Here is a 25349-nt window from a genome sequence, read left to right as displayed (position 1 = left end):
AGGATTTGAGGAGACTGGTGGCTTACTGTTCAACAATTTAGAGAAAAGATCAATTTTGCTGCTCTGCCATTTCCCATAACACAACCCTGATCGTTCCAATTGAGCTAGATTATACAGGAGAGAGAATGGGGATATGTACTGCCAGCTCATTTTAACAAAACAAAAGAGTTCTTTAAAGGAGAAACACATTCAGAGGTTTAGCTTGACCACTGAATCCAAAAATAACTTTAGAAAAACTGATTTTGGTGCTATTAAGTCAACAGAAACATAGACAAATTTTATTCACTGGGACAGCAAAAAAATGATATATAATAATTTATTAAGCGATTAGCATTTTACTTAACATCACATATTCCACCTCTAAAGCCAGAAAATAAACAAGGAAATCTACATTGTTAACTAAAACACACAAGCAATTCTTTGCGGTTAATAAAATAAAAAGTGACAATTATGGAATGGCAATCTTAATGCTATCAATGAAGGTAGACACGCAGTGAATGCCAGTGTATGATTTCACAGAATAACTCTTGAAACTGATAGCGTAGCATATTCCTTTAAGTTCATGCTTCATTTTCATCCTACCAGTTTAGTGAACGCGAAAGGGATATCTATTTTTTATTACTAACTTAACCTGCTAAAAAGCTTTTAGTGAAAATGGAAAACAAAAGGGGTTAGACACAGAAGCAATATTAAACAGTAAGAACTGAGGCAGAGCTGACTGGGCCACTACTAACAAGATGGTAGGTGGACTTGGAACACGACTGAAATAAAAAGTCTGAACAACTAATTTTCAAGGGATACAAGGAGAGAGTAAAAGCCATTAAGAAATCATTTAAGATTGTGAAAAGGAGTAATAGCACTTGAGAGTAAACAAATATGGCTTCAGCAGTTGAGCCACTTAGTTAATACTACATTTTGAGTCTATTATCGTTGTAAACCTGCACAACTGAGTAAACGTGTGTGTAAAAGAAGACAACAGAAGCCATCACTCCAAAGCTACATGGTGATGGAGGCAAGAAAGAAGGAATGGGGAGAGAGAGCAGAAAGTCAACAACCTTTATCTTTAAAGCATTAACCCTTTCCTTGCTGCCCTCGGCCACTGGCCGACGGCAGCACTACCTCCCCAGTGCTGCCGTCGGCCAATGGCCGACGCGGCCCCGCCCGCGCATGAAAACGCCTGTTAAATGCGACGGTAATTCCGCCGCGGTTAACGGGTTAAGAGCATCAGAAAGTGGCACTTTGACACTAAGGCCAGGTAAGCAGCAAACCAGGGGTAAAAACAGTTAAAGTTGGAAAGTGGGAAAGAAAATGAAAACCTGTGAAAGTGAGTACAGACACAAGATTACTTTTCTGTGGTCCTTTTATGCCTTTTGTTTAGATTCAAATTCAAGTCCTCATGAGTTTTGATCTAAGGCTCTAAAGTTTACACCAAGCAAACTATCCAAGCAGGATTCCTTAAGGGCAATTCTGATCTTTAATCCAGTCAGTAAATACAAGGTTCCAAATGCAAAGGGCAACCACAATTATTTCTTAAATTCAAAACAATGCTACAAACGAATAAGGGATTTGGTTAAGGACTAATGTATGGCTAAATGTGTCAAAGACTAGATAACTGGATACACAAACTAACATACAGCAGAACTGTTGCAGAAAAGAAATGGTGCTTTAGAGACAGCTAAAGTCTTATTCTTCAGTAACTTTACTATTAAGACCCACAGCTAATCCACATGGCATTTAAAAAAGCTCAGATCAGGTTAAGAAAGGAGTAGATAAAATGTGTCCCAGGCTTTCGAGAAAAACCAATTACTGAAAGAGCCGACTGGCTGCCCACTTTAAAAGGCCAATGTCAAGTGAAGAACACTATCCGAAATTAATTAAAAAGACTATTAAGCTCCATTAAAGACACTAAAGGCACTTCTTTACTAAAACCTGCCTTTGAAAGAATTTGGCCAGATCATTACTGGGTGAAGCTTTTTTCAGATGTTCAAATACTTTTTTTACATGAGACAATGTTTTCAAATAAGAGCAAAATAATTTAGAGATTGCATACAAATTTTCTAAGGGGCCCTTAACACAATACATGTTTTTTCTATGGTTTGATCTTTTTCTCTCATTGTACAATTCTGGTAGTTATCCATTACTACATTTGAAGTTACAGCTTTGAACATATAGCTGATTAACATATTACAGAACCTTTCAAGTGATTTCAATTGCCAGCATCTAGAGAAGCGACGAGGCTGCATAGGAATAACCTCTACAAATCATGCAAGAACCAAGAGGAGAAATTTAAATATGACTCACATCGGCTAGCAATGAAGACTTCTTAAATGTTGCAACCTCGACAAAGCTAAATGGACTCATGAAAGACAAGTAACCTAAACCATTAAAATCCTCACCAATTAAAGCACATAGATGTTCGTACAACAGAACTCTGTAGGTCCAACAGATTTGATGGATGGCTTTAGCAGGGATATTTAAATAAAGTAATCTGCTGAAATACGTTGTGAAATGTACATTATAAATGATTAGTTATGGCCACCAAATGGATTCCAGGGGTGGTCATTTGGGCACTCCTATGAACCTACTAATATCGTTTGTGACTAACCTCAAGACTAAACAAGTGATACATAAGAAGATTGTCTACTGAATTCACAGTTTTCTCCTCTCCTCTTCCTTCCTTTGAGCAAAATATGTCTATTTTAGATATTCACTTCAAATTTTTGGAAGACAGACTGGCGTGTATGTTTATTTAATCACCAAATGTAAGGCCTTTGTTCTGGAACAAACTTCAGACAGACAATCCGGCCTTCTTCACTCCCACCCCCATTCTTCCAAAACAATAGAAGAAACATGGCGACACTAAATGGTGTCAGTCAGCCCAGATTTCTTTTAACAAAAGTTGAAGATACATTTTCCAGGAATCAAGAAGCACAATGGTTCTAGGTGAATTGTACATAAACATTTATTACAGATTACAGTCCTCTTGATATATGTGATCGAAATGTTTATAATGACCATTTTGAAAATAAGCTATAAAGCCTTAGTGTAGATCTTTTCTTTCTCTTGCCAAGGCTCCGATGTTCAAGCATGTGGCCATATAGTTGGCAAGGTCTATCCGAAAATTATACGTACAATTAAAAACTACTAATATTCGCTCAAAAGGATGAAACAAGGAGTCCGATCCATGGGAGCACAAAGCACAGGACTGCGGAACAGTCTCCATTATTTCCATTATTGAGATTGAAAACCAAATCATCCAGGTTTGCATTCTACCTGATGTCCCCGACTGATCAGAGACCATGAATATGAGCTTTGGGCTCCAAACCTGTCTGACTAGACTCAAACATCTTTCTTTTTCATTTGGACTATACAGTGTTATCTTCTTTTGCACAGTGAAGTAATCAAAAGATCATATGTTGCACTTCAGAAAACTCACAAATACATATGTGTATCTTACATTTAAATTGTACACAAAAACAAATCCCTTAAAGTCCTGATTACAAAAAAAACTTAAAGAAGCTGGTCTCCACAACTAGCCCTTAGTAATCCACACATTCATCTTAAAAACACAAGACTACAAAAAGCTGCTCCAGTCTAGAAGAATTATGTTTATTACAAACACCCAAGCTCATCTGCGAATCAGTAACAGCACAAATATACTGTCAAGATTTATAAATGCCTAAAAGTGTGCCCAATGGACAGATTCCTGAAATCCCAGGAATTAAAAAGAATTACAGACACTCCTGGGAAACTGTCAAAGCTTCCCAGGGATTCACACAAATATACACATACACATTTCCAAATGCATAACATTTTACACATCAATTCAACCGTTTTTATTTTATATTCCTCAAGCACTATTCTCCTTGGAGAGGTTTCTTCCCCCTTTCAGCTTGATAGTAATATTTTCCATTCAAGATTAGTAGTAAATTTGCATCAGTTTTCAGGGTGGTGAAAAACCTGCAAAGGTTTTATGACTGACTTTTCACCATCTTGTGCAGATGACTTGTCCTGATATGCCTACAACCAGCTCCATAAGGTGATTTACATCATGGGTAAAAATTATTAAAAAGACAAAGTTAATGAGTTCACCATAAAACATGGAGACGTATTTAAAAGACATATTACATAACGCGAAATGCCTTGTTCTTCATTGTCAGATACCGGTCACTGCTAATGAGTTCAAGCGGAAAGGACTTCTACAAACCGACACTGTGAAGCAGCAAAAGCGGGTACTCCTGCCAAACTTAATTAAATTTATTAAAAAGTCTATTTAGTAAACTGGGGTGGAAAACTGCAATAATAATCTCACATTTTGGTAATTTACATAAAGTCCAGTTGACTAAGAACAGTCAGATGTCTGCATTTCATGAACATAACTTTCAAAGAATGCTTAACAAAAGCTTGTAATGCTCAGCCTTCGCATTACCTCCAGATCCTCTTTCAGAGCCCCTTGCCATCTTCACCATTTAGTGCTTGCCACTTGAATGAAGGAAGGAATTGACATTTTTATAGCACACATACACCAGAGAGTGACAAGGCGCTGAACATTGGGGAAAACCTACTCACTGCCAAAACGGATGAACGTGCTACTCATTTTGCTGAACAGCCATGTTTTTAGTTTTTTCTTAAAACCTTGAAGCTCTGGAATGGCCCGAAGTTCTCGAGGGAGTTTATGCCTTGTTTTTGTGCCCAGGAAATAAAACGATCGTCCACCCTTTCTATACCAATGGATTTTTGGAATCCTAGCTAAGAAGCTATGGGAGGGACGCGGGGGGGGGGCATACGCCTATATCTTCCTCAGTTACTCATATCCTTTCCCATAGAGAGCTGTATGTGCCAGGGTCAGTGTCTTAAAAATGATCCTCTTTTTGATGGGCAGCCAAGGAAGAGACCTCAAATGAGGGGTCATGTGCGTTCTTGGAGTGAGATTAAGAATTACTCTGGCTGCCACATTCTGAACGTTCTGTTAACAGCTTCGTTGTCTGGGAGTTCTAGGTAGAAAGCATTTCCGTAATCGTGCCTCGAAGTAATCAAGGCCTGGACCACCATTTTCCTAGATTCTGATTATAGAAAGGAGAAACATTGCTTCGGAGAGCGTAGGACCCCAAAACAGGAGCCCACCACTGTCTGAATCGGAGATTGAAAGGGCAATGCATCATTTTTTAATCCCATATGTTACCGCATTTTGGTGTGAGCTGGGGGGAAGGGGGTATCCAGTTGCCACCATGACCTCCATAACTCCAAAGAGGAGTCACCATACAGTAGGATCTCAGTTTTAAGGGGGATGCATTTTAGTTGGTGCCGTGATAGCCAATTGAGTACATTGAAAAGACAGGATTTGATGGCTCTTTCATCTAATTTGTTCCCCTTTTCGCATGTAAAGGGCAACTGAGTGTCGCCTGCATATGATATTATTTTCGCTCTGCTAGCATGGCCAGGTTTGTCAAGCACAAGTTGAATAATGAACACCTGGCGCCAATTCAAGAAATCGGGGCAGCGTATGGAAGGGTCCATGCTTCTTGACTCCGATGGTTTAAAAATGAGGTTAGATATCTCAGGGCAAATCCTTTAATTCCAATATCCTGAAGGTGTGCCACTAGTCTTTCATGGGGTCGGTACCGAAGGCCGCCAATAGGTCTATTAATATCAAGGTGGCATTGCCCACTTTGTTTAATGTGCCTTTCATATGATCAGTTATTTCTATAAGGGCCATTTCAGTGCTACAGTTGGCTCTCAAGCACAATTAACTCAGGCGTAGGAGGTTATTATGGGGAACATCCTTTACAACGCAACTTTTACCACGCAGTGCCTTTACGCCGCAACTATTACAACGCAAACCATTACAACGCATTGCGCTGAGGGGTGCTCGAGGATAGGGAATAGATTTAATTTACTATCCAACACCTTCCCTAGTGTCCACGTGGACTGGAGTTGGAATAGTAAATTAAACTATTCACTATCCAGCACCCCAAAGCGCTATGCGTTGTAAAGGTTTGCGTTGTAATACTTGCGGTGTAAAAGCATGCGTGGCAAAAGCATGCGTTGTAATGTCATACATCCGGTTATTATTCTCCAGATAACTCATACTCTGTGATTTAACGTGCTTTTCTACAATTATTGAGAATGCTGGAAGTAGTGATATTGGCCTGAAATTGGCTGGTATTTTGGGTCTGCCATAGGCTTTAAGTTTTGCATGTTACCCTCTGGCGGGCATTATACCAGTCGATAATAAGTCATTTAAGACTTTATTAATTACTGGGTTAATGGACAGGGTCACTTTGGCTAGAAGCCTGGGTGGGCATGGTTCAGCTGGAGCCCCTGATTGAAGTTGCTTAATGGCTCTGAAAGATTTCTGCCTAGAAACAGGGGAAAGAGTGGAGAGCATGGGCGACTCCTGAATAATACTCCGGCCGTATAAACCTATCCCTTCGGAGATGCTAATGTCTATCTTAGATGAGATCAGCAAACTGGCTTGAATTGTGGTTATTTTCTCGTTGAAATAATCTGCCAGCTGTTTACACTATTCGACTGAGGAGTGTAAACCAAAGGTTCTCGCCTCTGGGTTCAGAAAATATTTTATGATCTTGAGAAATTTCTTTTGGTTTGTTAACAGATAGATACATTTTCCTTTCAAAGAACATTTTTCTCTCTAGCAATATCTGGAAATAATACTCCTTTAGTGTGTGTGTGGGTATATATAAAATATATATTATACATATGGTGCTAGGATATTGATCTTATTGAGAATCCAGTTCTCAGTAAATTCTGCGTCTGATTCAGGCTCTCCAGTCAATTGTGGGAGATCTGCAGCTAGAGCACTGGAAAGTTCAATTGGTGAGACTTTGTGAAACGCTCTGGTCATAGTTTTAGTTGCTTCCCTGTGAGGTTGGCTATACTTCAGTTTCAGCCAACTGAACCTGATCAGGTAGTGATCTGGTCAGGCCATTGGTAAGGGTGCATTCACTGCCGTCCTGAAATTAAAGAAGATTTGATCTAGAAAATGGACGGCCTGATGTGTAGGTTTAAAGACTTGTTGCATGTAACCAAGTAAGGACATGAAATTTCTGAGGAAGGATACCTCTGGTAATGCCGGTTTATCCATGTGGAGGTCTCCTAATACCACAAAGTGAGTATATTTCAGGGACCATGAAACTATTGCCTTATTCAAGGAACCCCAAAACTGGCGAGAATAGCAAGGAGGTCTAAATATAGGGGCCCCTGCAATGGACTGCTAGGGAGACAGCAGAAGCTTACGCTCTTGGCACCCTCTACTACCTCAATGGGAATTGGCACGCATGTATAATCACTTTTATATAAAATGGCTACCCCACCCACTCTCCCCTTTGACCCCAATCTTTTATTTTTTAGGTCTCGACCTACAAAATTGCTTTAGCAATGCTTGTTTTTCGAGATTATAGTAAGCGGTCCGAAAAGTCTACCTAGCTGCGGATCGCGTACAGTTCATGTGAGCCAGGCGCGTGCACATCAAACACCATCGGCCTCAGACTTCAAAAGTAATGAGCTCCCCGCCCCAATTCCCACCTTCTATGCCTCCCACTTCCCCAGTTAATTGCTCCCCTTCTTCTCCCTCCGCCTTGCACCCCCCACATCTCCTCGTTTCACTGACTCAGGCCTTGTGTTCATTGTTCCACTCCCGTTCACCAGCGCCAGAGGCGCCGTTTTAACCGCTCCTCTAAGCGGGCCCTGCGAGTCTCTTCTCCCTCAGAGCCTCCCTTCCCTCGCATGCTGCTTTCGTGGCCTTTCTATAGCTCCCCACCCTGTTCCTCACGTTGCCTCTGTCTGAGGCTCATGGCTCCCTCCATTAAATGTCCACCGCCGTTTTTTCTCCCCAGCCCTGCCTTTGAGGCTCCCCCTCTCGCTTCTCTGAAGCCCACGCCTCCCATTATGAAATATGCCTCTCTGCTCATGTCTAACCCTCCTCTGCCATTTCTCTTTTCCAGACCTCGCCCCACTCTTTGTGAAGACGGCTTCATATTGTTATATCTGAGCACCCCATCCCTAATTCCTTTGAGACATGCCTTACCCCCACCCACATTCATTATCTTGCCCCACGCGCCATTATTCTTAACCACTTTCCTGATTTTCCAAACCCCCCTTTTCCTTTTTGGGAATCGCTGCCCCCATCTCTCGCCGGTATTCACCACCTCCATCACTTCCCGTCTCCTCTGCATCTCCGCTTTGCCTGCCACTCTTATTGCCTCTCTCTTTCTATGAGGCGAGCCTTTCCCTCTCGTCTCATTTTCTCTCCCTCTTTGAGGCTTCCATGGCCTCTAAAAGAAGCGTGTTTTCGGCCTCCTAAACCCCTACTCTCACACTCCCTTTCTAAAGCTTACTTCTCCCTTCCTTGACTGCTCAACATGGTCTTTTTTAAAGGTTCTATTTCCCGTCCCTTCCCTCTGCTCGCTTTCCTTTTCACGACCCTCCTTTCTGAAGCTAACCCCTTTCTCTATCCCTCAGCTTTCCTCTCTGAATTCCTCCTTTTCACCCTACTTTGTGAACCTCTGCCCCCTCCCTTCCCACCAATGGCTTCTATGTCCTTCCCCGCTCTGTATCTTGGGCTGACATTTCCCTACGTTAAAGGAGCCGTATCCTTTCCCTTTCCCTCCCTTGTCTCTTGATTTCTTAGGGTCTGCATTTACTCTACTGACTCCAGAGCTCCCCTTACGAAGCCCACACTACTTCATCTGTCTTTGTGGCGGACTGCTTCCTCTGCTACCCCCCCCCCCGCAGTGCTTCCTCAGTTACGCTGTCTTTTACCTCCCCAACCCAAAATGCCCAGCTCCTTCATCTTTTTTTGTTTTTAGGTCTCGCTGACTCACCCTCTCACCAACCCTCACACACCCTTTCACCCTCACACACCCTTTCACCCACCCCTCACCCTCACACACCCTCACACCTTCACCCTCACAACCCCTTGACCCTCACAGCCCCACACCCTCCACCTCACACACCCTCAACCTCACACCCCCTCAACCTCACACCCCCTCACACCCCCTCACCCTCAAACCCCCTCACACACCCTCCCCCTCACTCCCCCACACACACCCTCACTCCCCCACACACACCCTCACCCTCACTCCCCCACACACACCCTCGCCCTCACTCCCCCACACACACCCTCGCCCTCACTCCCCCACACACACCCTCGCCCTCACTCCCCCACACACACCCTCGCCCTCACACCCCTTCACCCTCACACCCCCTCACCCTCACACCCCCTCACCCTCACACACCCTCACCCTTCACCCTCACACACACTCACCCTCACACACACTCATCCTCACACACACCCTCACACACCCTCACCCTTCACCCTCACACACCCTCACCCTTCACCCTCACAGACCCTCACCCTTCACCCTCACACACACACTCACCCTTCACCCTCACTCACCCTCACACACACTCACCCTCACACACACTCACCCTCACACACACTCACCCTCACACACACTCACCCTCACACACACTCACCCTCACACACACTCACCCTCACACACACTCACCCTCACACTCACCCTCACACACACTCACCCTCACACACACTCACCCTCACACACACTCACCCTGACACACCCCCACACCCCCTCACCCTCACAACCCCTCACCCTCACAACCCCTCACCCTCACAACCCCTCACCCTCACAACCCCTCACCCTCACAACCCCACACCCTCACAACCCCACACCCTCACCCTCACAACCCCACACCCTCACCCTCACAACCCCACACCCTCACAACTCCACACCCTCACAACCCCAGACCCTCCCCACAACCCCAGACCCTCCCCCTCACAGACCCTCCCCCTCACAGACCCTCCCCCTCACAGACCCCCCCTCACCCTTACCCCCCACACACCCTTCCCCTCCCCCACACCCTTCACCCTCACAACCCCTCGCCCTCACAACCCCTCGCCCTCACAACCCCTCGCCCTCACAACCCCTCGCCCTCACAACCCCTCGCCCTCACAACCCCACGCCCTCACAACCCCACGCCCTCACACACCATCACCCTCACACACCCCCTCACCCTCACACACCCCCTCACCCTCACACACCCCCTCACCCTCACACACCCCCTCACCCTCACACCCCCTCACCCTCACACCCCCTCACCCTCACACACCTTCACCCTCACACACCCTCGCACACATTCACCCTCACACACATTCACCCTCACACACATTCACCCTCACACACATTCACCCTCACACACATTCACCCTCACACACATTCACCCTCACACGCACACACTCTCACGCACACACTCTCACGCACACACTCTCACGCACACACTCTCACGCACACACTCTCACGCACACACTCTCACGCACACACTCTCACGCACACACTCTCACGCACACACTCTCACGCACACACTCTCACGCACACACTCTCACGCACACACTCTCACGCACACACTCTCACGCACACACTCTCACGCACACTCTCACGCACACACTCTCACGCACATTCACCCTCACACACCCTAACCCTCACACACCCTAACCCTCACACACTCGCTCACTCACCCTCACCAGCATAGCATAACAAAACATAGCATAACAAAACAAAACATAACATAGCAAAACACAACATAGCATAACAAAACACAAAAATTAGCATAGCATAACAAAGCATAGCAGAACATAAAGCATAGCTAACAAAACATAGCATAGCAAAACATAGCATAACAAAACACAACAAAACATAGCAGAACAAAACATAGCAGAACAAAACATAGCATAACAACAAAACATAGCATAACAAAGCATAGCATAACAAAGCATAGCATAACAAAGCATAGCATAACAAAGCATAGCATAACAAAGCATAGCATAACAAAGCATAGCATAACAAAGCATAGCATAACAAAGCATAGCATAACAAAACATAGCATAACACAACAAAACATAGCATAGCATAACAAACACAACAAAACATAGCACACACAACAAAACATAGCAAAGCATAGCAAAAAATAGCATAGCATAACAAAACACAACAAAATATAGCATAGTATAGCATAACAAAACACAACATAGCATAACAAAACAAAGCTTAGCATAGCATAACAAAACATAGCAAAACAAAACATAGCATAACAAAACATAGCATAACAAAACATAGCATAACAAAGCATAGCATAACAAAGCATAGCATAACAAAGCATAGCATAACAAAGCATAGCATGGCATAACAAAACATAGCATAGCATAACAAAACATAGCATAGCACAACAAAACATAGCATAACAAAACAAAACCTAGCTTCGTATAAAACAATAGCATAACAAAACACAACAAAACCTAGCTTAGTATAAAACATAGCAATGCACAACAAAACCTAGCTTAGTATAAAACATAGCAAAGCACAACAAAACATAGCATAGCACAACAAAACATAGTATAGCATAGGATAGCATAACAAAGCATAGGATAGCATAACAAAGCATAGGATAGCAAAACTAAACATAGCCTAGCATAACACAAACAAAGTATAGGAAAGCAAAACATTCCATAGCATAACAAAACATAGCATAATATAACAAACCATAGCATAACAAAACACAACACATAGCATAACAAAACATAGCAAAACACAAAACATAGCATAGCTTAACAAAACAGCATAGCAAAACAAAACATAATAGCATAGCAAAACATAGCATAGCAAAACATAGCATAATAAAACACAACAAAACATAGCATCGCATAACAAAACATAGCATAACATAGCATACCAAAGCATAGCATAGCATAACAAAGGATAGCATAGCAAAAGAAAGCATAGCATAGCATAGCAAAAGATAGCATAGCATAGCAAAAGATAGCATAGCATAACAAAACATAGCATAACAAAACATAGCATAACAAAACAGCATAGCATAACAAAACAGCATAGCATAACAAAACAGCATAGCATAACAAAACAGCATAGCATAACAAAACACAGCATAGCATAGCATAAAAAATCAAAGCATAGGATAGCAAAACATAGCATAGCATAACAAAACAAAACATAGGATAGCTAAACAAAACATAGCATACAGCATCATTCAGCACCACCACAGCATCACTCAGGGGCACCACAACATCACTATGCGCTACCACAGCATCACTGAACGCCACAGCATCACTCGTTCGCCATCACAACATCACTCAGCGCCACCACAGCATCAATCTGTGCAACCATTCAACAACACCTGATTCAAATATGTTCTCTCAATGTTTCAAGCTTTATTACAAATGTAACAAAAAGATGTTAATATTTCACTTCTGTTCTTGGATTTTCGTCACAATAAAATACACTGATCATAATCTTCACAAAAGTTATTTACAAAAGTTTAAGTTATTGCCATTATAAATTACAATAACTTTTATTTAAGTATTAATTATTTTAAAAAAATTAAAAGCCATTGTTATTTGTAATATCAAAACATGTAAGTCACGTAAATACAACACATATTGCATTACAAATGTTATAGGTGTCACATTTGCGAACGTTATAACTATTGGCATTGCAAATGACAAAGCTATTAATTTCGCTATTTTCAAAACCAAAACATAAATAAAAAAATCGTCATTTACAATACCAATAGCTCAAACTTTCCTAATGCGAGACCTATTGCATTGCAAATGCTTGTTCTGTGTTGTGACACTTTAGCCTAACACAATAAATGACTGTTTTCCAGTCAAAGATAAAATAAAGACATGGACAAAAACTGGTAGGTGGAGTACTGATAGACCACACAACCTGAGCTCGAGGCAAAGCAGCATCTCCATGGGGTACACAGTTTACACATATGCCTAACAGAGTCTTTCTTACAAATGATGAATTTCATTAGTCCCCAATATTTGCTTTTTTGGTTTGATTTATTGCATTATTTACACTGCCAATCACTTCAACTCTCTCAAACTTTGGATTCACAATCAATTTCGACATTGGGAGCATTATGTCTGCAATGGCCAGAAGTCAGGGACAAGTGTAGGATGTTGGAAAGTTGTAGTGGAACAGAAGTAAAAACCTGCTTCGAGTCTGCACAGTAGCTGAAACCTATGTTTGCAAAACAGGTGGCCCTCAGTAAAGGGCAATGTTTATTTGGTCAACACTTAACGTATTCGGAAAGACCCGCCATCCTCACGGAAAGATGATGTGGCGGATTGATATATGGAAGGTTGCCATTCCAGTGGATGTCTGCCACACCTCTGGCACCAGCAGTGGCTATACAGAAGGTAAATTCAATTGTCAGTCATATAACAACTTTGGACTTCCAGACAATTAGGTTACTTTGTTGGTATGTACCAAGATCTTGCCATTTCCATAAAGGCCTTCTAGTGTTTACTGTAATTGGGCTCTCTGTTGTAGACTTTGCAACGCCATTAATCAAATTTGTTGTTGGATTGCATGAGACTATTTGAGTTTGTTCAAAGGTTACTTTAGAAGTGATCAGAGGAGGTTGCTGTGAAAATAAACTACTTTGATCAAGGAAGACCCAAAATTGAAAATGCATCCAGTCACGTGGTGACTACATCAAGGCATCAAGAATATCCACTTAAATATCAATTGGTCTGTAGCATTTTTAAGCAGAAGGTTTTGACTTGTGAGGCTTTATTACTTTCACAATCGGCGACAAGATCTGAAGCTAGGTTCTATGTGGCATCAAAAGCTATGGTTTATTTGTAACCTCTCATACTGTTGGTGGGCAGACCTATAATTACCCTGACCAAACTTACTGCACAGCAGTCAGCCACCTGGATTACGTCCTAATCCAAGTTTTCAAATGAACAATTCACAAGAGTTTATGTGATTTTTATATTTACAGAGTTGCACATTTGCCTGAATAGGGGTTCGGGCCTTAGCAAACAACCATCCATAGAAAGTGCACTCAGCAACAAGTGAAGGGATACTAGCAGGATACGAATGTCTTCAAGGCTTTACTAAAGGCTATTGAGTGAGTCAAACTTAGCTAGAGGTGCAAGCTGTCGACCCTAACAGTCCGAGGGATCTACCTCCCAAACAAGGCAACTCATTTGTGCAGTATAAAATGTAGTATATAACTATATTATCAGTGTGATAAAAATCATCATAGCTACAGCCTGCACTAATTGCTGATAACTATACAAGTATGTCAAGTGCTGAAGAATGATTTGAAAGCACATATAAGCAAATTCCTAAAGCAAATTTAAGGAGTGAAAGTAACACATAAAGAAACGGGTAAGAAACGTTAACCCTGTACATTATAAACCCGATGAATGTAAACACTACTGAAAGGTAACAGAGCAGGGCCTTCCGGCGAGCTGCGTGGCAACAAGGCTTAAGGAATTTTCAAAGGTCATCACCACTGTCTCCTACGCCTCTCTGAAGTCAAGTTCGAAACCTCTTCTGTGAAACATACAAATATTAAACGGAGTCTAAGAGCTGTGTCAAATCGCTGGCTCTTTAAAGCAGAATGATTAAAAAGAAAGTCTTAGACGTTACCCATTTTTAATTACCTTCACGGATTAAGCACGGCACAATACAAACGACGGCCCAGCCTGGATATAAATGACCACATCTGTACTCGACCGATTTTATTTTTAGGAGGCGATGGAGGAAAGGGAACAGTGCCAAGGAATGAGATCACTGAGGTATTGTCCGTGCTCAGGGTGTATTCAGTACATTCTTTTAGTCGAGCAAAACAAAAGTTCCATGAATTTCCAAGTGCATCTTTTTCTATGGACCCTCGACTACAGCGATCCTGTTCTACCATAGTACATGGATACCTTGTAACACAGACATATCTTTGAAACCTAGAGGCATTACAGGGTAGACTTTCATTTTTTTGTTTTTGCAGATATATAAAATGCACAAAAAAAGGCACCCGAGCACTGCTCAACTGCTAGTGGAGTTTCAGGAATAAACATTTACAGCAAAGAGTAACAACACACATGAGCATTCTACAGCCTTGTACGTTTTTGGGGCGCACCCAAAGTGGGAGCCATTAGCGGTACAGATGAAAGCAAGATGTGCAAGACACTCATGCTTCATCTCAGATGAGGTGCTTTAATTTTCATAGTTTAGAGTATTTGTATTATGAGTTCATGCGCATACGGAGTATTGGGATATAGAGATTATGTTACACACGCATTCACGTTTCTCGTCTCTGCAGTCATGTGAGCAGTAATGCGAGCAGTAATGCACGGTTAAGTTGTATGGTACAACCACAGGTTGAGCTTGTGCGGGAACAAGGAAGGTACTTCATAAGCCCCTCGAGTGCTCGGTCTTGCCATGGCAGTCTGAGTAGTGCAATAGGTCGACCAAGAAAGCCTACATGGAAGGCACATATTATTGGAGGGGGTAAAAAGGTAGAATGGGAAAATGGGAAAATGTCCCAGTAAGATGACGCACACGAGCTAAATTTTGACACAAAAAAAGGAACTCCAAAGGATTATGCTATGGTATAACAACATGATCTCATGATACGCGTCTCGAACCAGTAGGCCAGTTAGGGGAAAGCATGGACTATGTGGTTTGGGAAATAAAAAGTAATACTTGATAGGTTCAATTATCCCTCATGATCAGGCACAGAACTAGAATCTTAACACACTGCTGGACCTCGAAACCATGAAACTGTGATCCAATGAGACTGCAGTGGCTTTGCTTCAACTTCAAGTAAAAATCTATCCAGGGAAACGGACGTTTCAACCACATCATTGTTAAGGCAATTAATATCAAAGAAGCCTAGCAGCTTGGATGCACCTATGTTTTGTTAGGAAAATAATATTTTACATCAGCAAAATTCTCAAAGCATAGTATGTTGGATTGCAAGTTCTACGGCTGGTGAAATGTATACAGCTGCATTGAGCAGTGGAGGCTCCTCTGGTAAAGTGAACCACGGCACTCAGATCAACCACAATGATGCATTGCAGCATTGTCATTGGCTCAGGGAAGCCTGGGTGCTTCATGGGTCCTTCCTGTTCCAGCGCAGGAAGGATTGGAGAGACGAGACGAAGAGGACGTTGCGCCGCAGACAGGGGGAAGATTTTATTTAATTTTTATTTACCCCCTACACTCCCCAAGCGAGTCACACCTCCCCAATCAGTGACGGCCACCACTGGCATGGAGTCATAACACCTATTAAACATTAAGATTCATTTATGTTTGTCATGTGCCAGCTTCAACATTACTACTATCAATACATAGCTGCATCTGGTGGCTTAGTAGATTAGCAGGTATGTTCAGTTTTGATCTTTACAAGGCCAATAAATTGTGCATTATTCAGCTGGGAAACAATAAAAATCACAACTTTAGATAGTGTTAAGAGACTACTTCGAGAGATGGACGTGTTCCCTATTAAAAAAAAGCCTATTACTTTATGAAAGAATTCTGAGAGTGACTTTGCTTTTACATTATGCATGAGCGAATCATGAATCCGAGTTATTTCACTAGTCACATTTAGTCTCACCTGCACCGTTTCCTCATTTGACTCTACCTGTCAAAATGACTAAATAAACTGGAAGAAGACAAGATTCATTATTCTCAAGTTAAAATATTATGGCAAGATAGGAGGCTAGCATTATGCATATAACTTTTATTTCCCACTTCTAAGCAGCATCTTTAAAAGTTCCAAAAGTAGAATGTAACTACATCATAAAGTGAACAGAACTTTCCAGTCTGCATAAAAGCCCAAGACTCCTATGATCTTCCTCTTTAGTGTGTTGCTTCGGAGCTGATAAGTATTACCTTACGTTTCCCATAGACTAACAATATTATTGACTTATATAAGATTAGTTCAAGCGAAAACAAATGTTACTTAACAAATTAGTATAATTTGTAGATAACCCCAATTTATGGGTTTGGATTTTAGCAGGTTAATATTTATTAATATATTGTTATATACGACAGTTTATATTGTGATAAATACATAATATGGGTTAAAACTCACTAAATCCTATTGAAATAACACTTCGATAAACATTTTGCTAGAAGCCACCTCAAGCCGTAGACCACTGCTAGAGCTACAGCATTGAACGCAGCAAAAAATGTAAAAAATGTAAAATGTAAAAAGAACTTATAGAGCGCAACTAACACCTAGCGGTTTCTTGGCGCTAAAGCATAAAGAAAACAAACAATCCGTGGGGCTGGAAGCGTGAATTGTAGGCATTACAGAACAGGAGAATTTTTAGAAGGGACCTAAAGTGGGTGTGGGGGGAGGCTAGTCTTAGGCCTAAAGGGAGGGCGTTCCAGAAGGACGGGGCAAGGAATGAGAACCTCAGTCCTCCCTGTTGTTTGCGTTTGAAGGTCGGGATCTGGAGTAAAGCCAGATGGGAGTAGCGGAGATTGCGAGAAGGGACGTATGGGTGCAGTAGTGAAGAAATAAACAAAGGACCTGTGCCAGCAAGGGACTTAAAAATAATGCAGTCCAGTTTGAACTTACACCGCTTAGAAACAGGGAGCCAGTGGAGGGATTTTAAAAGAGGGCGTACGTGTTGGTGTTTGGGCTGATGATGAATGAGCCGTGCGGCCTGGTTCTGGACAAGTTGTAGCCTCTTTAGTTGGTATGCCGGTATGCCAACATAAAGGGAGTTGGCATAGTCTATCCTAGAGATGACGAAGGCCAATAGGACCAGGGTGAGGGCCTTGGTGGTCAGGAAGCGGGCAATCTTTCGAATTTTTCTCAGCTGAAAAAAGCTGGAGGAAACTACCGCGTTAATCTGGGGTTTCATCGTGAGGTCATTACTAATAATGACCCCAAGGCTTTTTACTGAACTGACAGGGTTGGGGGGGGGGCCCAGCCTTGTGGGCCAAAAGGTGGATTTCCAGGGGTTGGCTGCACCCCCGACAAGCACCAGCTCTGTCTTGTCGGGGTTGAGCTTCAGATGATTCGCCCCCATCCAGTCGCTGATATGACAGAGGGTGGTTTGAAAGTTGTCGATGGATTGGTCCGTAAAGTTGATGTCGAAGACCAGCTGGATGTCATCCCCGTAGTTAAACGCGGTGACACAGCTACCTCGTAGGGACCGAATAAGGGGGGTGAGGTATAAATGAAAAAGAAGAGGGGATAAGGAGGAGCCCTGCGGGACGCCGCAGGTTAGCTCGACCTCGTCCGCAGAAAACTGAGAGAGCCGAACCGCCTGACGGCGGTTGCTAAGGAAGGAGCGGACCCAGTCTAGGGCAGTACCCTGGATGCCGGCCTCCCTGACACGGCCGACTAGAATGTCATGGTCGACCGTATCAAAGGCAGCCGACAGATCCAGGAGCACCAGAACCTGGCTGATGTTGGAGTTCGCTCCTCTCCAAAGTTCCTCCATGACTGAAAGTATAACAGATTCAGTAGAATGATTGGGTCTAAATCAGGCCTGTTGGGAGTCGAGGAAGTGAGAGTCTTCGATAAAGGTACTCAGGGTGTTAGTCACGTGGGACTCAAGGACTTTGCTGAGGTAGGGGAGGAGGGAAATGGGACGGAAGTTGCTCATAATCGTAGGGTCTGCTATGGGTTTTTTGAGAATGGGCATGACCTCAGCGCTTTTGAATGACCCGGGGACAGTGCCAGAAGGAAGAGAATTGTTCAGCAGTGCCAGAGGGGGGGGAAGGGCAGGCTATAAAGGCCTCACGGAGGATCAAAGGAGGACAACAGTCGGTGGGGGATCCAGAGGCAACCTTCTTAAGGAAGGCAGGAAGCTCTGTCTCCGAAATTGGAGGAATCTGGGTCAACTGCATGGGGTTGGGAGAAGGCGAGGAGAAGTCGGACCCAAGGGGGTGAGGCGGGGCTGAGGATAGAATACTGTTTTTGATATTGACTATCTTCTCTACGAAGAAAAGATTTAGGGAGTCACAGAGTGCGCGGGAGGGGAGAGGTTTAGCGGTAGCCCTGTCTGGGTTTGACAGCTCCTCCACGATAGAAAAAATGTCTTTGGTTTTGGTGGCGGAGTCAGCAATCTTGTTTGAAAAATAAGTGGTCTTAGCTTGTAGGACCGCTATTTTGTAATCTTTGAGCAGGGTAGTGAAGCGTAGTTTCATGTCTGGGGCGTAGCTACGTCGCCACTGGCGCTCGGCCTGCCTAAGGCCCAGCTTCAGGGCTTTGAGGACTTCCGTGAACCACTTTTGGGCGTCGTGCAGGCGTTTAAGTTTAATCTGTCTGAGTGGAGCCACGATGTCGCTGGCTGACTCCAGCCAGTGTGTGAGGGCAGAAGCTTGGGTGTCGATGGAGCCCAGATTAGAGGGGGTGGAGGTTTTAAGTAGGGTGACTAATTTGCTGAGATCGGCCTTGTTCCAAATCCGGGCCGAGAGGTTGCCTTCCAGAGGTCTACCAAGGCCGGGAGTAGCCGTAATAGAGGAGATTATGAAATGGTCTGACCATAGGCAAGGTGAGATGAGAGGGGCAGATATGTCCAAGTTGGATGTCCAAACCTGGTCCAGAATGTGACCCTTAATGTGGGTGGCTGACTTTATGTGTGTCAGGCAGTTCATGCTAGATAGGAGATCAGTAAATGAGATAGAGCAAGCATTCTCCTTTACGTCAGAAGGCCAATAATTAAAATCGCCTAAGACCAAAATTTTTGAGTTATTAATGATAAGTTGGGAAAGCATGTCCCCAAACATCGTGGGAAAATCAGGCATAGATTGGGGGGGGGGGGCGTAGACTAGGACACAGATAAATGGGGTAGCTGAGGATTCCAGCACAAGATAGTCGACCGAGGGGATGCCGACTGAAGTCAGGGCGGAGAACCGGATGGAATTTTTGATAATCGCTGCTACCCCACCTCCCGGCCTGGAGGGAGCTCTGTTTGCCTGGAGGATGTAGTAGCCAGCGGGGATTGCAGCGAGTGTATCGGGGCAGATTCCTCATTAAGCCATGTCTCCGTTAACAGTAGTATATCCGGTTTCTCAGAATCTAACAAAGCAAAGATTTCCAGCTGGTGTTTTACCAGTGAGCGTGTGTTGAGATAGGTCACTGTGAGATTGAGGTATGGAGTCCGTTTGTTGGATGGAGAATTGATAATTGAAGGGGGAGCGGAGGGCGAAGAGGTTACTATCTCAGGAAATGTATCTCTAGTACAGAGGAACCCCAGTGGCTCAAAGCCCGACAGAGTCGCGGGGGGGGGGGTAGACCCATGACACTAGAATGCATCACTAGCAACACTAGAATTCATCACTGCGAAGTGCTGCCATGTTGTTTGAGGCAGACGCATCACATGTACTGCTACCTGCATGAGTCAGCATGTAGCAAGTCATGCTTATTTCTACGGGCGGTCTCCCCAAACAAACTGGAGAACAGCACATCACACATCCCATGCTCAGCTGATCATTGCTGAGTAACACGCATTGGAGACAGTTGAACAATCACCGTAACAAGTACCAAAGAGGTTTTTTCAGCACATTTACATTGAAATATATATATTTTTTAAAGTGATATTCAAAATAATACGAATATTTAAAAGATGGCTGAACAGGAACAGGTTTCTCAAGAGGAAACTATAAGAAAAATTGTATCACAGGAACTGCAACAAGCAGCTAAGGAGACAGCCAGGGAAGTACTGAGGTCCAAGAAATTTGGTGAAAGCCAAGAGACTAATGAACACAATTTAATTTCAGATGATGAGGAACAAAACCTCAGAGGACCCAGGGGAACATGTGTATCAAAAAGGAAACACAAGTGAACTGAGAAAGGAGTCTCTAGTGGCTCAAAAAGAAGGAATGTCCGCTGTGACGACATGATAGGTAGTCTAGCACTGCAATAGATGGGGACAACTATATGAGTTTGACAAGCGTCACAATTATGATGATATTGTGTTGAACTTGGACTACAAGGACTAGGATTGTGGGTTTGATACAACCCCAAAGAGAAGAGACAAGGGAAGCAACATGGTTTTAGATCCCATGGGCGAAAAATCATTCGACCCGAAGGAGAACATCCTAGAAGTAAAGAGTGGTGGCCCTTAGATCAAGTAGCTGACTACATTAAACTATGGATAAGGAGACCCTTGGAAAGATATAAAATAAAGGTCTTAAAAGCTGAATGCTCAAGACCTATAATTGACGAAAAGGTCACCATGACCCCAAATATCGATCTGAAGAGGATCACCTATCTATTTAAAACGTGGAAAGACCCGAGAATGGGCTCAGAAGAATCCCTAAAATCATGCCAAGACAAGGTTCTCAACATCCTTGGTCCCCTAGCAGAGCTATTTGATCAAATTGAGGAAGCATATGCAAAAGGAACCAAGGGGAACATTCACCTCAAACGAGGATGGTGCCAAAGAGCTATATGTTTTTTGGGTAATGCCAATGCAAGTTTACTAGCCAAGAGAAGAAAAACCATCCTCATGCGCATTAACCCAAAACTGGCAGATTTCTGCATACAAGAATCCGGCAAAGGGCCTAAAATTATGAGATGTATGGTGAAGAACATAGCCAAGTATGTTCAAACCTTTACAAGACTTGACAAGGCTCATTCTCAATGAAAAGAGTTTTACCCAGAAACAGTTTTTAGGGATGGGCTGGGAGAAGAGGGCAACCTCCCAGCCTAGGATTCTTTAAGACCCAGTACCCAGGATACCAAAACACTGGATACAAAGGAAAGAACTACTATAGACAATTATCTGGCTCCGATCCCCAGAGTAGAAGACACTAATAGAGCAAGAGCATGAAGAGCCTGAGGTCAAGGCTCTTCAACAGGCCTTGATCACGACTGTAAGAGTCCTACTTTGCGGTTTGTAACCATTTTAATATAAGATTTGTCAGTTCCATTGTTGTTCAATACAGTGCATGCTGGTAGTTGTAGTGCAAACGCGTAGGGTTTCGCTGCAGACTGTGTTCTCTACAATTAAATTCTGAAAGATTCCTGCAACGTGAGTGCGACTCTAATTCTTGTTACTTTTGTGATGAAAACTTTTGAAAGTGATAGCGGCGTGGTTCTGCCACTACAGTGACAGTTAATGGGCACAGAGGTGCTGTACCATCTTGTAAAACTTCAGATCTTACAGCTTTGGACGTTCATTGGATAAAGGCAGCATGAATCTGCAGATTACAAGACGTCCTAATTTCAGACTTCGACAAAGAAAGACTCATAAGGAGTGTTTCTCTGACTCAATGACCGTGGAATAAACTTTTCCAAGAATCATCTATTCCGCCGGCTTCAGACCAATTAGTCATCATTACAGAAAATAACAGAGTATTAGTTGCCATATTAAATGCTTTGATTGGTGATTCACACAATTTAAGTACAAAATACGCTGCTGCATCTTCTTAACAGTAACATTTAATTTCCAAAGACCAGCAGGTAAAAGTTCGTGAACAGATTTTAGAGTATTGGAACCTAAATTTGATCATGATTATTACACCCTAAGCATTGAAATTCTAACTCCATTGTGCTTCTATGGCGGTTAGATTTAAGCTGTCTTACATCTGATGATTCTCACGATTGCTAATCATTGCCCCGCCATTTAATGCACACAATTTTATGAGCATACCCATAACATTCTCAAAGTTGCATATCCATACCACAGTGAAGCCTAAAAGCTCCTTCAACTCCAGGACAGTAATCCTTATTCCGAATATGATCACTCAAATAGGACAAAAGCCAGAAAGGTAAGGAGACTATACTGAATAGGGGATCTAAATTAAAGGCTAAAACAGTCTCATAGGAAAGCAGAAGCTCAGCTCTTAATTGGATCTCACTGAAAGAAACAGCAGTACAAACGGTTATTTGACTCAGACAGGAAAGTATCAAACTGAGGGGAAAAATCTTCCGGAGCAGACTCAGAGCATAGAAACAAGATCTTTTAACTGCTGCAATGTGACCCTCCAAGTTAAGGTCTCTGTTGACTAGTACTCCTAGGTTTTTGACCACAGTCTTTGGGGTAGGAACTACACCCAATTCTTCAGGCCACCACCCAGGAGACCATCTCGAAATAGAATCCTTAAACAGCATAATCTCAGTTTTCCCTGTGTTTAATTGCATAAAGTTTCATTTCATCCAGAGGGTTATAGTTTTCATACCTCCAGAGAACACTTTCTGAACATCAGGGGTATATTTGTTGTAAGTGAAGATCAGCTGTGTATCATCTGCGTAGGAAATTGGGAAGGACCCAACTTTCCTAAGCAGAGCAGCCAATGGGGCGACATGGACGTTAAATAGAGATGGGCTAAGACAGGAGCCCTGTGGCACACCTTTCGTAACATGGCTGAGTTTTGATTGAAAAGGGCCTAGATTTACTATTTGGGTCCTGTCAGTTAGAAAGTCCTGTATCCAGTTCAAAGCCCAGTCCTGAACCCCTGTGAGACGAAGTCTGTCTACTAAGATTTGGTGAGATATAGTGTCGAACGCGGCAGACAGGTCAAGCAGCACCAAAATTACTGCCTGACCTGCATCCGCCAGCATTCTTATATCATTGGTTAGCTTCACCAAGGCCAATTCAGCACTGTACTTTGGCCGAAAGCCTGATTGAGAATAGTCCAGGGAATTGGAGGATTCCAAAAAGGAAGACAGATGACTCAACGTGTCTCTCCAAGAGTGTATACTATATAAAAGGTAGCAAAGAGTTAGGACGGTAGTTGGTAATAACTTAATTTATTTTCTTGTCTGGAGCATTTCTGCCTAGAACTTGATTCTACGACGTATCTCATTTTCCACAATTTTATGTTATCCCAGAACTCGTTGTTGTTCAGTTCCCAAAACCTAACTTAAACCATTAACTTTAGTTCTAAGACAACTCCCCTGAATAAAGCTTCCCTTCTCCTATGTAGTTATCTCTTTTACAAATGCATTTTATTAGTTCACCCTGCCTCTCCTTTCCGGCTCCAACAGTTGCTACAATATAAAAAAAAACACTCCCTATTGCAACACTTCCAGTAACAACTCAAATGTATGCACTTGTAAAAATTATATATGCAACGCAATCGTGTAATCAACAACACTCGTCTAAAGCTAAAGCCAGAATTCTTCAAAAGGACACATATCAGGCAGACCCGAAACTGTACTTAAACTTTGCTGAACTCTCTCAAATTTCTACTACCTCTGGACTCTCATGCCTACGACAGACAGTGAAGGTAAGGGCAAACGAGACCATGTTTTTAGAATGATGAAAATCTGTGGAGCTCGGAAGACCACAAATGACCTGTGAAATAAAACTATTCTGGTTTTTGAGAACCAGATCTAAAAACAATCTATCAAGGTTTCGGGAGCACTTAACAATGACTGAGGTGATTCATTTTAAGTGAGTCACAAAGCTCCTGCTACAGGTTTTCGCTGAAGCGGAGGAGAACAATGAATATCATGCAGACTTGGTTCTCACGTCAGCAGTAGATTTTTATTCACATGTGTCTTATGCCTAGCTTCCAGACCTGCTTTACAGCAGCAAAGGCTGCCTCTCTGGCATATTCCACCAAAGGAATATTTGATATTACTTGTGCCTAAGTGAATAAATGTCCAGTTGATTTTGTCATTATTCATATCAGGTGAACAATGCAGTGCTGCTCACAATATTGAGTATCAATTTGCATAATTTGCTGGACTGTCTCTTCCTTCCAGACAACACTTTTTAATCATCACAGCTATTATTTTAAACCTACTAAACAAAAATGCTTTTACGGCATTTGAAGTGCTGAGATTTTTTCTCAGTGACATTCTGATCCTGAGGGGTGTCGGAGGTGGTGGAGTCCCCTGCGGTCTTGTTTTCTATGAGCACAGAACAAAGCTCACTAAGTATCATGGCACAAAGTAGATCATCGTGTATACCTAGCATTAGATGTAAATTCCATGGCTGTACAACTGCCAGACATGTTGGTAAGAGGGGAAACATGCTTCCTAAAGGAAGGAAAAAAGTTCACAGAGCAGCAAATGAATCAATTTCACAGACACACTTACAAAAGGAAAAGGAATGTAAACACCATCTTGAAATACAAGACGAACAGACGAAAGCCTAGATCTGCTATTATTTACCACTAGTTTGTTACTTTGTAGCTTCTCATTCCTGCAACACTGCTATTCTTTACACGTTACAGGGGATTGCGGAGTCTTGACCAACATGCATTACATGACCACTACTCTAAGATGAGTGTGAGGTTCGAAGCAACCTCAGTGTCCTCAGGTGCTCCACTACAAGGCACCAATATTGTCCTTAGGCATAACAGCCTCCAAGATAATACACGGTCTTTTATAAATGAAAAAAATCCATAAACAGTCTTGCGGTTTCGCAGCACTGGAACAAACGAATATTTGTATCCAAATCAAAAAAACAATGTAATCACCTCGTTTGATGGAAGGGTTGAGTTAGCCTGACACAAAATCGGACTTGCGGACTGCAGGGCTCTACTTTGAGTTATGTTTTATAAGCCTGAACC

General features: G+C 42.8%; 1 protein-coding gene across 2 annotated transcripts in view; it reads right to left on the bottom strand.

Moving 5' to 3' along the window:
* OTUD7B (OTU deubiquitinase 7B) overlaps window positions 1-25349 on the bottom strand; it is a 479130-nt gene that overhangs the window by 374070 nt on the left and 79711 nt on the right. The window lies entirely within an intron of this gene.

The sequence above is a fragment of the Lissotriton vulgaris genome, chromosome 12 (assembly GCF_964263255.1).
Source record: "Lissotriton vulgaris chromosome 12, aLisVul1.2, whole genome shotgun sequence".
Lineage (NCBI taxonomy): Eukaryota > Metazoa > Chordata > Amphibia > Caudata > Salamandridae > Lissotriton > Lissotriton vulgaris.
Note: the sequence above shows the minus strand (reverse complement) of the source record. Positions and strands in the feature narration are given on the sequence as shown.